The sequence below is a fragment of the Triticum aestivum genome, chromosome 1D, assembly GCF_018294505.1.
Source record: "Triticum aestivum cultivar Chinese Spring chromosome 1D, IWGSC CS RefSeq v2.1, whole genome shotgun sequence".
Lineage (NCBI taxonomy): Eukaryota > Viridiplantae > Streptophyta > Magnoliopsida > Poales > Poaceae > Triticum > Triticum aestivum.
In genome coordinates this window covers 349,307,341-349,321,387 of record NC_057796.1, presented here as the reverse complement: position 1 = coordinate 349,321,387, position 14,047 = coordinate 349,307,341, and positions in this window count along the sequence as shown.

Here is a 14,047-nt window from a genome sequence, read left to right as displayed (position 1 = left end):
TGTCCGCATGTCCCTACCGGACACGCCCGGAAACGAGAGGATGCACCGACTCTCGCGGCTAAAATCGTACACTACACAACATCTCTCTGTAGGAGTAGGTCGATCTATCGCTCTCTCTAACACACACATGCTGTTAAACCACACACACACACACGCACACGCACGCACCTTGGTCCCGTTGCACCTTCAAACGTGACTTATTACACCTAGACGGAGGGAGTAGTAAGTATACGAGATACGGTGGCACATTGACTTAAGTCGAATACAAGTGCCCAAAATTTGTGTGCATGTTATAATAAGGATTCACTTAAAATAGTACGTGAGCGAACAGAGGGATCAATTGGACAGTGTTCCCGAGCAGTAGCGAGATGTGTGAGGTAAGATACACCGCTGGCGCTTTTAATTTTTCTTATTAATTTGTTTGTTTCACCCTCTGACTGGTGGGACCCAACGTACTACGTGGAGAGAGGTAAGGTGACTAAGGCTGCATTATTTCTGCACCACTTTGGATAGTCTTACCACCAAAGCCACATGACACGATTATGATTGAAATCCCAATGACTCCCCACACACACACAAAAACATGGCATGCTTGTCACACGAATGCAGGAATGTATAAAAGGTTATTTCCTCTCGTTGAACATAACGGGAGGGTTGTGTAGCTGGTTAGCCTGTTCGCTCATCAAACTTGAGATCTCGGGTTCGATAACTACACTTGAGCATAATTTGTGCCAGGAGGATTCTTTGACTGGTCAAAAATGTTTTCTAGGGTTTGCACGCTTCACACTCTCTCTCCAGTATATATATAACGCTGGAGCCTCAAACGCTTGTAGTTGCTCTCTTCACACTCTCTCGCCCTCTCCCGCGTGGACGCTCAGCGCTTGTAGTTGCTCTCTTCACACTCTCTCGCCCTCTCCAGATCAAGACTTCGTTGGCCTCTCTCTCCCCCTCACAGCTGCTCAAAGAGCCGGCAGGATCCGTCGCCGGGAAGGGAAGGAGGCTTAACGCTGTCGCGTCGGCGAGGGACTACCGGCGCAGCTATTCACTTTCCACCTAGCGCGGCGCGGGAGGGCCCTCCGACCCCCTTCTTCTTCGCCGCCGTCCCGTCGCCCACCGAACCACGCCCCAAGAACCTTAAGGTATAATTTACTTACTCCACATGCATTGCTCTAGCTGCATGTATACCATGAATCTAGGACGTGGTTCAAAGAGGAAAGGAGTGGGGGAAAGTAGTGGGAAAAGTTGTATATAGCATGAATCTTGGACGTGGTTCAAAGAGGAAATGAAGGGGGTAAGTTGTATAGCATGAATCTAGGACGTGGTTCAAAGAGGAAAGGAATGGGGGAAAGTAGTGGGGAAAGTTGTATCGCATAAATCTAGGACGTGGTTCAAAGAGGAAAGGAAGGGGCGAAAGTACTAGTTCAAAACGGAAAGGAAGGGACAAGGCTGTAGAGTTTGAGCAGGACTAGATTTGCTGCCCTCACATAGGGAAAGGTGTCTAAAGATAACAAAACTGGGACCAACACAAATATGCTCCTTGGTTGTTTGTTCTTTGTTGCAACAGACTGTGCATGACCATAGTACATCGGTAGATGCACATGGTGCTGGTGCGTCCACTGTCCCGTGCAACTCATTAGCTGTTGTTAATCTAAGGCCCTGTTTGGTTAAAAACTCCCTAGTCCCTACCCGCTTGGTTCCAGGGACTAAACATGGACTAGAGGTTATTAAATGACATGCTAAAAGGCCATGTTACCCCTAGTAATGAACTAATAGAGACAAGGTGCGATGCGTGGCAGGGGCAACTTTTGGAAAAAGTCCCAAAAAGACTCCCTCGGGGTCTTCTTTCTTTAGTCCCAAATGCCCACTTTTAGTCCCTAAAAGTCCCTCCTGTTTGGTTTAGATGGGACTGACACGGAGTTTTTTTAGTTCCTACACCAAAATGTCCCTGTAAACAAACACCCTCTAATAATGCCGCTGGAAAATTGATGCAATGCCACAGTTAAAAGCAAATTACATGTTTAAAGAATTTTATTGTTAATATAATCTCTATGTTAATATTAATCAATGCCACCGTTTGAGAAATGCTACTGTCTTGCTTTCTTTCCCATTTAGATAAGGTAGATGCTTCTTTTTGTTGGCTTCTGTGTCATCCACCGTTATTGACCACTAATTGTTTCCTTTGCACCTCTGTGTAAACAGGGTTATCTACTTCACCTCGTTGCCATTGTGACCTTTTGCTGCACTGCACAAAACACTTTTGTTTTAAGAGTGTTTTGTGCAGTTCAACCAAAATGTCACACCGACAACGTTGCTTGATTGCTTGATCTTAGTGGAACTGCACAAGAGGATATCTTACTTCCTATCCGTTAAGGCAAATTTGGTTCAGATCTTCTTCTTGTGAGTTGTTTAAATTCCGCATCATGAGAGGTCAGTACTAGCCTTCTTTCACATGATTCTGCAGTGTGCTTTCATATGTTGTGCTACTTGTACGATAATGTTGCTTGATTTTAGTGAACTGCACAAATGGAGAAAAGACTTCCAATCTGTATGTGCACGGTAATATCCCATTGAGGTAAGATAAGGATATTTCACAACTGCTGGCCTGTATTTTGCCACTTTCATCAGAAAATTAAATTTAGTACTATACTTGTGCTCCCTAATTGACATGCCAAATCTTACATTGAAGGCGAAGCTTGTCTGTTATTGAACCAAGTGATGAAGGGGAAGAACAAGCGGAAGAAAAACAAAAATCAACTCTCGATGCTGTAATGAAGCACTGGAACTGTGATGACACAAGTAATGATATAGTTTTGCATCTTAATTTATTGCTATGGCTGGAACGAGCAATTGTTTTGCCACTGATTTGATGCCACTCTTAATGTAATATGTAATTATCTCTACTTGTGCAAACAGGGATCTTCTTTGAAGATACCATATATTTTAGTGGAACTGCACAAGAAGATGTTGGAAACAGTAAACTAATCGAGGAGTATATAGTAAGCATGGCCACCACCGTAGATAGCAACAGATGGTTCCCGAGAAGTGATTCATCTGTATGCTCTACACAATAAGCCTCCTGACAAAGGTTGGTACTCGCCCACTGATTTCATCCATATGATTGAGCTTTGTCATATCTATTGGTGTTGTGCTACTGTTTAGATACTGTCATGAAAAAGTGGTATTGTCCTTGAGAAGTGCTTCATCTGTGCTGTTTTAAATATTTCCTTTCCTTTTTTTCGAGCAAACAGGGATGCTAGCATTTAGTAGTCCTCTTGTCTTTGCACAACAGGATCATCTTCCTCTGAAGAAGAATATGGAGTACGTGGAGTGACTAGTTCCGATTATGCCAGGATGAAGAAGCCCTGTCTATCTTCTCATCAGAAGGAGCAGTTGAAGGATGGTTACATTACTCCCCAAAAGACCAAACTAACTTCAACTCAGAAGGACTGACAAATCTCCATTTTTTGCTGTGATGCGCGAGTACAATGTTGTTCTAGGATTCTTTCTGGTGAGTTCCATTTTTCTAAAAGTGTGCTCTACATGGACCATGTATGTGCCTGTTGAAACTGTCAATTCATAGTACAATTTGCTTTATACTAATCACTTTTTTGTATTTGTGCAAACAGGGGTGCTCAGCTTGATTTCAATGGGAACTGCACAAAATGTTGATGAATACATCAAATCTTTCATTTCCACTACAAGAAAGGAGGTGCCGATAAGTTCAAGGCGTTGCAACATATAAGGGCGAAATCATACAAGCTACGCGCGAATTTGGTTGATTTTGGTGGAACTGCACAAAAAGAACAGCTGGTTTATTTAGCACGAGGTGCCATGTCAATGTCCGAACTGATGGCAAACCCTTACCCATTCCACAATCGTAGGCATTTGATATTTTGGAATGGGACAACCTTGTCAAATTTTGCTCATTGATTTTAGCAAGACATGCGTTTGATATTTTCGAATGGGACGCCCTTTGCTGTCAGCAGCGTCGATCAATTTTTTCTTTATTCTTTAGTTGTGAAGTAAATATTGCCTGTGACATGTGAGTCGCTGAGATGCATAATCATCGATTGTTTTGAATGTTCTCTATGAATTGCCAGGCCTGTGTGTTTGATTGCAATGTACAGAAACGCTAAAAAGCTGCTCAAACTCTTTGTACTCCTTCTGTTCCTTTTTACTTCGCACATTGTGAAAGTGCATACTTTTTTGTATAAGATTGGTCAAAGTAGAGATACTTTGACTGCAGACAAAACTTGTATGCACGACTAGAAAGGACCAGAGGGAGTACATGTGAAACTGCTGCAAACGAGGTGATCACCCTGGGAATAATGCTAGTACGTATTGTTTTGCATGTTCATCCAATGCCAGTGATACAGGAATTTTAACTAATCGAAATAAATTCATTCATACACGGTCGGATTTCATATAAACATGCCGGATTTCATTACATTTCATACATTCTTCAACTAAAAAGGGGTGCGCTGGAGGTATAATTAATTAATCGAAGGTACCCACCTGTGTCCCGCTGAGCCGAACAGAAGCTTCAGTGACTTAACTTTAGGTGCAGTTGTGTAACTGACATCTGGCCTGTTGGGCCCACGTGTCAGTCAGCCAACTGCACCAGCAGTTAAGTAGAAGCAGCGTTCTTCTCCAGCGCAGCTCTCCGACTCCACTTCGCCGCCAAGAAGCTAACCGGCCGTCAATGGTCAACCCGCCTAGCTTGGCTTCAACCGGAGGGTAGCAGCGGTGGCCTTACTTGGACCCGAGCGGCGGTGACCTACCGTGTTCTACTCTTCCTTGTTTTCTGTGTGGCGCGGCCTCGTTGGCAGCGGGGCGGGGCCTCGGCGGAGCCGGCGATGTCCTCTGTCTCGTTGCCGGCGGGCGGCGCCTCAGCGGAGCTGTGGAAATCCTCCCCCACGTTGCCGGCAGGGTGGGGCCTCGGCTGAGCAGGCGATGTCCTCTGCCTCGTTGTTGGCGGGGCGGGGCCTCGGCGGAGCCGGCAGTGTCCTCTGCCTCGTTGTTGATGCCGCGGGGCCTCGGTGGAGCAAGGCCCATCGACGCTAGCGGAGCGGGGACTCGTCGGAGCCGGCATTGTCCTCTGCCTCTTCCTTGGTCTCGCCAAACAGCGCCTCGCCCGCTTCATCGCCCTCTTTGCTAGCCTCTTTGTAGGCGGCCGCAGCCTCCGTCACCCGCATGCGGTACCGCCAGCACTCGAGGCGGCCCTTGCGGGCGGAGCGGTACGAGTCGAGCAACGCCTCCTGTTCCGCCCGCTCCGTGGCGATCTGCTCCTCCGCCTGCAGGTGCTCCTGGAGGAGATGGTGGTTGTAGGCGGCGTCGGCCTGCGCCTCCCGGAACTGCTCCTCACGCATCTGCCTCACCCTGTCCATATATTGGGCACGGGCCTCGCCGATGGTCATGGTGCAATGCACCGGCGAGGATGGCGCGGAGGAGGGGGTTGGCGCCGGATCGTCGACTACCATGTTCTCCATTGGGACGTCGTCATCCTCCGGCTGCCTGCCGGCCAGCCGGTCGGCAGCAATGGCTGCCATCTCCTTGTGGTCCGTCGTCCGCCCGTCCCGAAGAGCGCTGGAGCGCGAGGAAGCCATGGTGGGCAGTAGTGGTGTGGACAGGAGAAAGGGAACGGATGCGGATGACTGCGGCTATGGCCGGCGCAGTAGTTTATATAGCAATGGTGGGCGGGCGGAGGGACAGACGTGTGGCGCCGGAGTAGCCGCCTCGGCAACCGTGTATCATTAATGTGGGCGGCAGATGGACGGACGGACGGCACTTGTGTCGGTTGAAGGCGGAGCAATCGCCCTGCACCGGGAAGCGGGGCGGGCGGCGCTGACTGTTTCGGGCGGAAAGCGCGTGCGGGCGAGGAGATGACTTTACTTGGAGAGGATGACAATGGGGACCCACCAGGTCCGTAGCCTCACGTACGCAAGTGCCTCCTTATTATATATATATATATATATAACTACAATTTATTTTGCTTCCTCCTGGTTTCCTGACATCACGGTCCCACGCCATTGTCAACCTATGTACTAGTCAATAAACGAGAGAATTGCACAAGAAGCGGCCGACAGCTGGGACCAAGCAGCTCGAGCAGTATTTATGTTTTTGAGATGTGAGCACTGCAGAGTTTTTCGATGTTTAGCCCAGATATTAATTTTTCTCCTCTGAACAACAACGAAAACATCACTGCAGGTATTAACTGGGTGGGCTGTGGCCCGTCTAGCCCAGGCCAGATATCCAGCCCATATATTAATTTTTTTCAAGCTGAAAATGGTTAGCCTAGCTATACTTTTTTTTAGGAATACCCAGGCAAGGTCAAGTTGTTATTCTCCGCCCCGTTGGGCTGCAAATCTTTCCTAGGAGGGATGCATTAGGCTTAACAAGAAAATGGGCTTTAAGAAATAATAAATGGGATGTAATTATAAAAACTGGGCAGTAACTATAAAAAATGCACCAAACACATGATTATTTTATAAAATATTATTTTTGGATATTGAAAATTTTAATTTCATTAATTGTTGCGAGCGCAATGTTTCGTTGGATTTTTACGTAATATAAATTTATATTGAAATTGTATTTAATCTGACTAGAAATTTTGGGGTAAAAATATTTCAGATTCCATCAAAATGTGGGAAATTTTATTGAATTCTGTTTTGAACGGTTGGTTGAATTGGGCGGTACTTTTAACAAACTGTAAATGGGTTGTAGTAAATTCCATTAGAATTCAAAAATGGGCTACACATTCTTACAAATCTCAAATGGGCTATAAGTTCTCTGTCACACACTTCTGGCCTTACTAAGTTGACGCGTCCCCTAAAAAAACAGAGTTGACGCGTATGCAAGGCTTTGTCAACTTATAGTCAACACACGGTTCTAGCAGCAATGGCCGTTCGATGTCCATCCAACGGATGCCGTGCTTCTCCTTCAATCTCGGATATTCTAGCTTCACCCGCCCAAAAAATGATTCCTCCCCCTGACATCTGGGGCGCACCGTTTCGGAAGCTGACCTGTGGGCCTACTAAGTTGACGTACCAAGGGCTTTGTCAACTTAGTCAATATAAACGATTCTAGCTGCAAGGTCCCACCAAGGATAGACCCGCATATTGGAAACGCTTTTGCAAGATGGATATCATTACATCATACCATTACATAATCATTGGAGATACATACATAAGGCACAAACGCCTCAAAGAATACATCAACATCATATATGAGAGCAACATCTGACTACGGATGAAACATAAACAAAAACTCAAACAATATCCACCCTGCTAGCCCAGGCTGCCGACCTGGAACCTATCCCCTGATCGAAGGAGAAGTATAAGAACTCCAAAACAAGTAAACATCACTCTCGCGTCATGATCATTGCATAACCTGTACCTGCAATTGTTGTTGTAGTAATCTGTGAGCCACGAGGACTCAGCAATCCCATTACCATGGGTATCAAGACTAGCAAAGCTTAATGGGTAAGGAAGGGGTAAAGTGGTGAGGTTACAGCAGCGACTAAGCACAGTATGGTGGCTAACTTACGAAACAAGAGCGAGAAGAGGAGCTAAGCAAACGGTCGCCAACTAGTAATGATCAAGAAGTGATCCTGAACTCCTACTTACGTCAAACATAACCCAAAAACCCGTGTTCTCCTCTCGAACAACCCCGAAAAGAGACAGTCACGGTTACGCACGCAGTTGGTGTATTTTAGAAGAGTTTACTTCAAGTTTACTACAACCAGATATCAACAAATTCCCATCTGCCACATAACCGCGGGCACGGCTTTCGAAAGTTCAAAACCCTGCAGGGGTGTCCCAACTTAGCCCATGATAAGCTCTCACGATCAACGAAGGATATTCCTTCTCCCGGGAAGACCCGATCAGTCTCGGAATCCCGGCTACAAGACATTTCAACAATGGTAAAACAAGACCAGCAAGACCGCCCGATGTGCCGACAATCCCGATAGGAGCTGCACATATCTCGTTCTCAGGGCAACACCGGATGAGACAGGCTACGAGTAAAACCAGACTTCGAGTTTCCCCGAGGTGGCCCCGCAGGCGGCTCGGTTCGGACCAGCACTTAGAGAAGCACTGGCCTGGGGGGGCTAAATAAAGATGACCCTCGGGTTGGCCGACCCAAGGGAAGGGGGTAATAGGTTGTTAGGCAAATGTAAAACCAAGGTTGGGCCTTGCTGGAGGAGTTTTATTCAAAGCGAACTGTCAAGGGGTTCCCATAACACCCAACCGCGTTAGGGACGCAAAATCCGGGAACATAATACCGATATGACGGAAACTAGGGCGGCAAGAGTGGAACAAAACACCAGGCATAAGGCCGAGTCTTCCACCCTTTACCAAGTATATAGATGTATTAATAATATAAGAGATATTGTGATATCCCAACATAAACATAATCCAACATGGAGCAATCTTCATCTTCACCTGCAACTAGCAACACTATAAGAGGGGCTGAGCAAAGCGGTAACATAGCCAAACAACGGTTTGCTAGGAAGGGAGACAGAGGTTAGAGGTTCATGGCGATTTGGGAGGCTTGATAAGCAAGTGATAGGTAGCGCAGCATAGCGATAGAACGAAACAACTAGCATAGCAATGATAGTAATGAGATCAAAGGTGACGGTCATCTTTCCTGAAATCCCGCTAGGAAGAAGAACGAGTCCATGAAGAAGATGAAGCCACGAAGACGAACCGAGCGTAGTCGAACGAATCCTCACGATCGCAACGAAACGGGAACTATTGAGAAGAAGCACAACCGGAAAGAAACAAAACAACACGGTAAACACTCAACACATGAACAAGGCATGATGCTCAACCAAGTATGATGTATGACAAGGCTACATGAAGCTACTCGTGGCAAGAGATGATGGAAACAGGAGCAACACATCAAAGTAAGTTTAAATGAGGCCGGAAACATCTAACAATTCCGGTAAGTCCTCATATGCAAATTTCAAAATTGGTCCAGATCTGAATAAACCTTATGTTCAAGTTGTTAAACAGCAAGTTAAGATGCACCACGATGATCTACACGAAATTCTAGTCAAGTTACTTATAAAGTTCATTAGATTCGGAGCTACGGCCTAGAAGATATGAGCAAAACAAGTCAAACATGGCATTGATGCAAAATGCATTCAAACATCAAGCAAACACACTCAAAACATGGATGCAACAAGGTAACATGAAACTACATCCAAACTAAGCAAGTTTCATGTAGAGCACACTCAAAACAGAGCAACGGTTCAACACACACATGAAACAAGTTTAAAGGACAAGCTGTCCAAAACAGCAACTAGGCAATTTGCAAGTATCAAAATAACATGCTACAGCACCTCAACATGAAAACAAATGACATGGACGTGATGTGCAGGTAAAGCATTACAAAACATGAACACGGAGCTAACTCCAGAAATCACTAGAACATGCTCAAAGGGACATGGCAACATTGCAAATAATAACAGTTTCACAGACAGCAGAATTCACAGGACATGGTAGGAATAACATCAGGTTGCAATGTTTAGAGCTATAAAACAATATGTTACAGCAATCTATCATGGCAAACAAAGGCATGGCATGCTAACACTAAAGACAAATAACAAAACTCCCTTAGTGAACATATTCGAAAGATCAACAGAAAAGATGGTAGGATCCATGCAAACATGGCAAATGATATGACAGATTCAGACTTGGTGAAAATAACAGCACATGGCAGGAACAACGATAAGTAGACATATTGGTAAGCTTGTAAAACTCACCACAGAGCAATACATGGCATGGCAAGGTAACCAACAGTAAGAAGGCATGTTCATGAAGCTAAGCATGGCAATAGGAAGTTCATAGGGTGCATAGAACACTAGTAAAACACATGGCAAAACTGAACTTAATGTTGACAGGCTGACAGCAACATTATTTAATAAGTTTGAGAGCAAGATTACAGCAAGCTACAACAGGCTATAAATGCAACAAAAGGCATGGTTTGATAGAGCATCACATGTATAGCAAAACATCCTTAGTGAACATCTCCAGAATATGCATGGATTACTTGGTAGCATCAAGCAAAGATAGCAACATGATATAACAGTTTCAGCATTGACAGAACATTAACAGCAAGTAGCCCACTTCACAAGCTTGATGCACTCACTACAGGGCATAACAAAATACAAGTCTTGCACCCCTGTAACGATGGCATGGAGGCGCTTCCCAAACATGTAGACACCATGCTCATAGGATGCACACACAAAATGAAACAAAAATGACAAATCAACAAGTTATAACAAGTTTCAACAGTTAACATCATATAACACTTTTGCAACGATGATTTGGGCAACAAGATGGATTCAAACAAGCATGGTACAATGTAATAAAATAAAGAGCACCTCATGATGAAATTTTTTACATATCATACACGCAAAACGGAGAAACATGCACAAAGATCTGATGGGTCAAGCATGCACACATGATGCTGTTTTCCCAGGGACTTGCCTGATTTTTCACCTCGCGAAAAAAACTGGCAGGTCGGGGTTGACTCCTTCTCTCATACAGAACTGCGGCCATGGAAGTCAACGCCGGCGGGATGGAGGCGTGGGACTCCGGCGAGGGTCGGGGAGGCCGGGGATGGGTGGATCCGGGCATGGGGAACCCATTCCTGACGTTGAGGCAGCTTGGGGCGGCGCGAGCGCGGAGATCGGGGCGGCCATGGAAGCTCCTGGTACAGGGAGAGAGAGAGAGCTGCGTGAGGGAGAGAAAGAACGAGAGAGAGAGAGAGAGAGAGCAGACGGGAGAAGGAGAGGCACGAGGGCAGGGGAGGCGCGACATGGGGAGGCGCTGGTGCTCCGGCGGTGGAGCTCGCCGGCGGGAGGCGGGGCTGACGGGTGGCGGCGGAGGGAGGAGCTGCGGGATCGGGCTCCTCCCGATCCAGCACGAGGACGAGGAGCGCTGGGCGCTCGGGCGACGGCGCGGGGGCTCCCTCCGGGCCCAGATCTGGCCCGGGGCGGGCCTGGTGCGGGCCGAGAGGGTCGCGGGGAGGTGGGAGGAGGCTGGGGGCACGACGTGGCAGCACGGGGTTGGCTGAGGGAGGCGGCGGCATTGAGGTGGCGGGCCGCGATTGGCCGGAGTGAGGTGGCTGGCAGTAGTGGATGCGTCCGGCGGCGGGCGGACATGTCCGGTGGGCGAGAGGGAGGTTGATCTAGGGTTTGCCTGAAAATTCGAGGGAGAGGTCTAATTTATAGGTAGAGGAAGCTAGGAGTGTCCAAATGAGGAGCGGTTTTCGCCCACACGATCGTGATCGAACGACCGAGAGCATGGAGGGGGTTTGGATGGGCTCATGGGCTGTGGTGAAGAGGGGCTGGGCTGCAAAGAGAGAGGGGTTTCGGGCTACGCGGTTAATCGTTAGGGCGTCAAACGAACTCCAAATGGAACGAAAATTGACAGGCGGTCTACCTACTCTAAAACAACACCGCACGCCAAGTTTCATCCCATTCCGAGAAAAATTTTATGCCACTCACGAAACGAGGTCTGAGAGGTGCAACGGGCGCGTGTGGGAGTGTTGGAACACGAAACGGACAACGGGGAAAAAGACCGGATGCAAGTTTTGAAAATATGAGGATGCAAAGTATATGATGACATGGCAAAATGCAACACGCAAGCAAAAGACATGGCAATGCCGACGAATAACTGGAAGACACCTGGCGCATCGGATCCGGGGCGTTACAACCGCCCTGGTGCTCTCGGCGCGGCGTGGTCAACATGGTCAAGGAATGACTTCCATTGGACATGGACTGTACGTGGGGAGGCTAACAGCTGGGTCCACGGCAGCCGCAAGGAAGTGCCTCCTTATTACGCGCAAAATAATTATTCCTCCACCTGACAGCGGGGACCCACCGGACAGGCCACCGTATTTTGCGAAAAAAATGATTCGCCCCCTGACTGTTGGGACCCACGAGCTACATCTTCGCACGCAAGGAAGTGCGTCCGAAAAAAACGATTCGCCCCCCTGACTGCTGGGACCCACCAGCTACATCTTCGCACGCAAGGAAGTGCGTCCGGAAAAAAAACGATTCGCCCCCCGACTGCTGGGACTCGCCAGCTACACCTTCGCACGCAAGGAAGTGCGTTCGGGCAAAAAAAACGATTCGCCCCCTGACTGCTGGGACCCAGCAGCTACACCTTCGCACGCAAGGAAGTACGTCCGGGCAAAAAAACAAAACGATTCGCCCCCCCTGACTGCTGGGACCCAGCAGCTACACCTTCGCACGCAAGGAAGTACGTCCGGCCAAAAAAAAACAAAACGATTCGCCCCCCTGACTGCTGGGACCCACCAGCTACATCTTCGCAGGCAAGGAATTGCCTGACAGTCGGGACCCACCTGGTCGAAGCGTACGTAGTGTTCTCATTCTGGTCGCGAACGTGTACGTACATACTGGTCGATGTAGAGGCACGCACGTGTCGTAGTAGAGGCGCGCACGTGTCGTAGTAGAGGCGCGCACGTAGCATGTACACGTACGTACAGCGGCCAGGGTGCAAGAAAGAAAATACGGCCACGTATGTGTACATACGGGCAGGGTCTCGAACGCCTACTCGCGCATACGTACGGCCAGGGCTCGTGTACATGGCTGGGTCGGAACGGAGAAACAACGTCGTCGTCGTGTTCATGGGGAGGCAACGGAATGCGTCGTGTTCATGGGGAGGCAACGGAATGCGTTGTGTTCATGGCGAGGCAACGGAATGCGTCGTGTTCATCGGGAGGCAACGGAATGCGTCGTGTTCATCGGGAGGCAACGGAACGCGTGGGAGCCAACCGGCTGGGTCGGAACGGAATGCGTGGTCGTGTTCATCAGGAGGGCTTGGATGGAACAGGCGATGGAAACGAGGCCTGGCATACCGCAGAACGGAGGAAACGGACCTCCTACGTTCGGAACGGGGTCCTGTTGATCGGGAGGGGTGTGGCGTACCGCAAAACGGAGGAAACGGACATCCTACGGTCGAAACGGGGGTCCTGTTGATCGGGAGGGGTGTGGCATACCGCAAAACGGACGAAACTGACCTCCTACGATCGAAACAGGGGTCCTGTTGATCGGGAGGGGTGTGGCGTACCGCAAAACGGACGAGACGGACCTCCTACGGTTGAAACGGGGGTCCTGTTGATCGGGAGGGGTGTGGCGTACCACAAAATGGACGAAACGGACCTCCTACGGTCGAAACGGGGGTCCTGTTCATCGGGAGGGGTGTGGCATACCGCAAAACGGGACTCCACGGGATACTGTTCATCTCCACCGTCGACCTCCTCCAGCCTCCACGGGCTCCTGTTCATCCAGCCTCCACCGCGCGCTACTCCACCGGCTACTGTTCAACCACCCCTCCACGGGCACCCCTCCACCGTCTACTGTTCATCCAGCCCTCCACACCACGGGGTCCTGTTCAACCACCCCTCCACGGGCACCCCTCCACCGTCTACTGTTCATCCAGCCCTCCACCACACCACGGGGTCCTATTCATCCAGAGGCAATGCCACCGCTCACTGTTCATCCAACCCCCCCCCCACAACGCTCACTGTTCATCCAATCGATCGGCTTCAGTTAGCAGCAGTAGCAAAGGAATCGCTCGATCGGGTTCAGTTAACAGCCATCGATCGATCGCTCGGGTTCAGTTAGAGCCCAACGCCTCGCTCGGGTTCAGTTAGAGCCAACTCCTCGCACACACGTGCGTACGTGTACGAGAGAAACGCGCATCGCTCGGCCCCCGACCTCCCACCGTCAACGGGAACTCCCCAAAATTTTCCTCCCCCTCACTTCTACCATGGTTTTTTCCGTCATGGATGGCTCAAAGAATGTCATGCAGCTGCATCTCCGGCCCGCCTAGGACGAAAAGCCCATTTTCTGTCATGATTTTTTGTCATAGAAGTAGGAGCCCACCACATCTATGATGATACCGGGTTTTGTCACAATTATCGTCATAGAAGTGTCATATGTATGACAGAAAAAAATTCGTTTGGCCCAAAATGTCACGGATGTGTCTTTTTTTTGTAGTGTATAGATTCG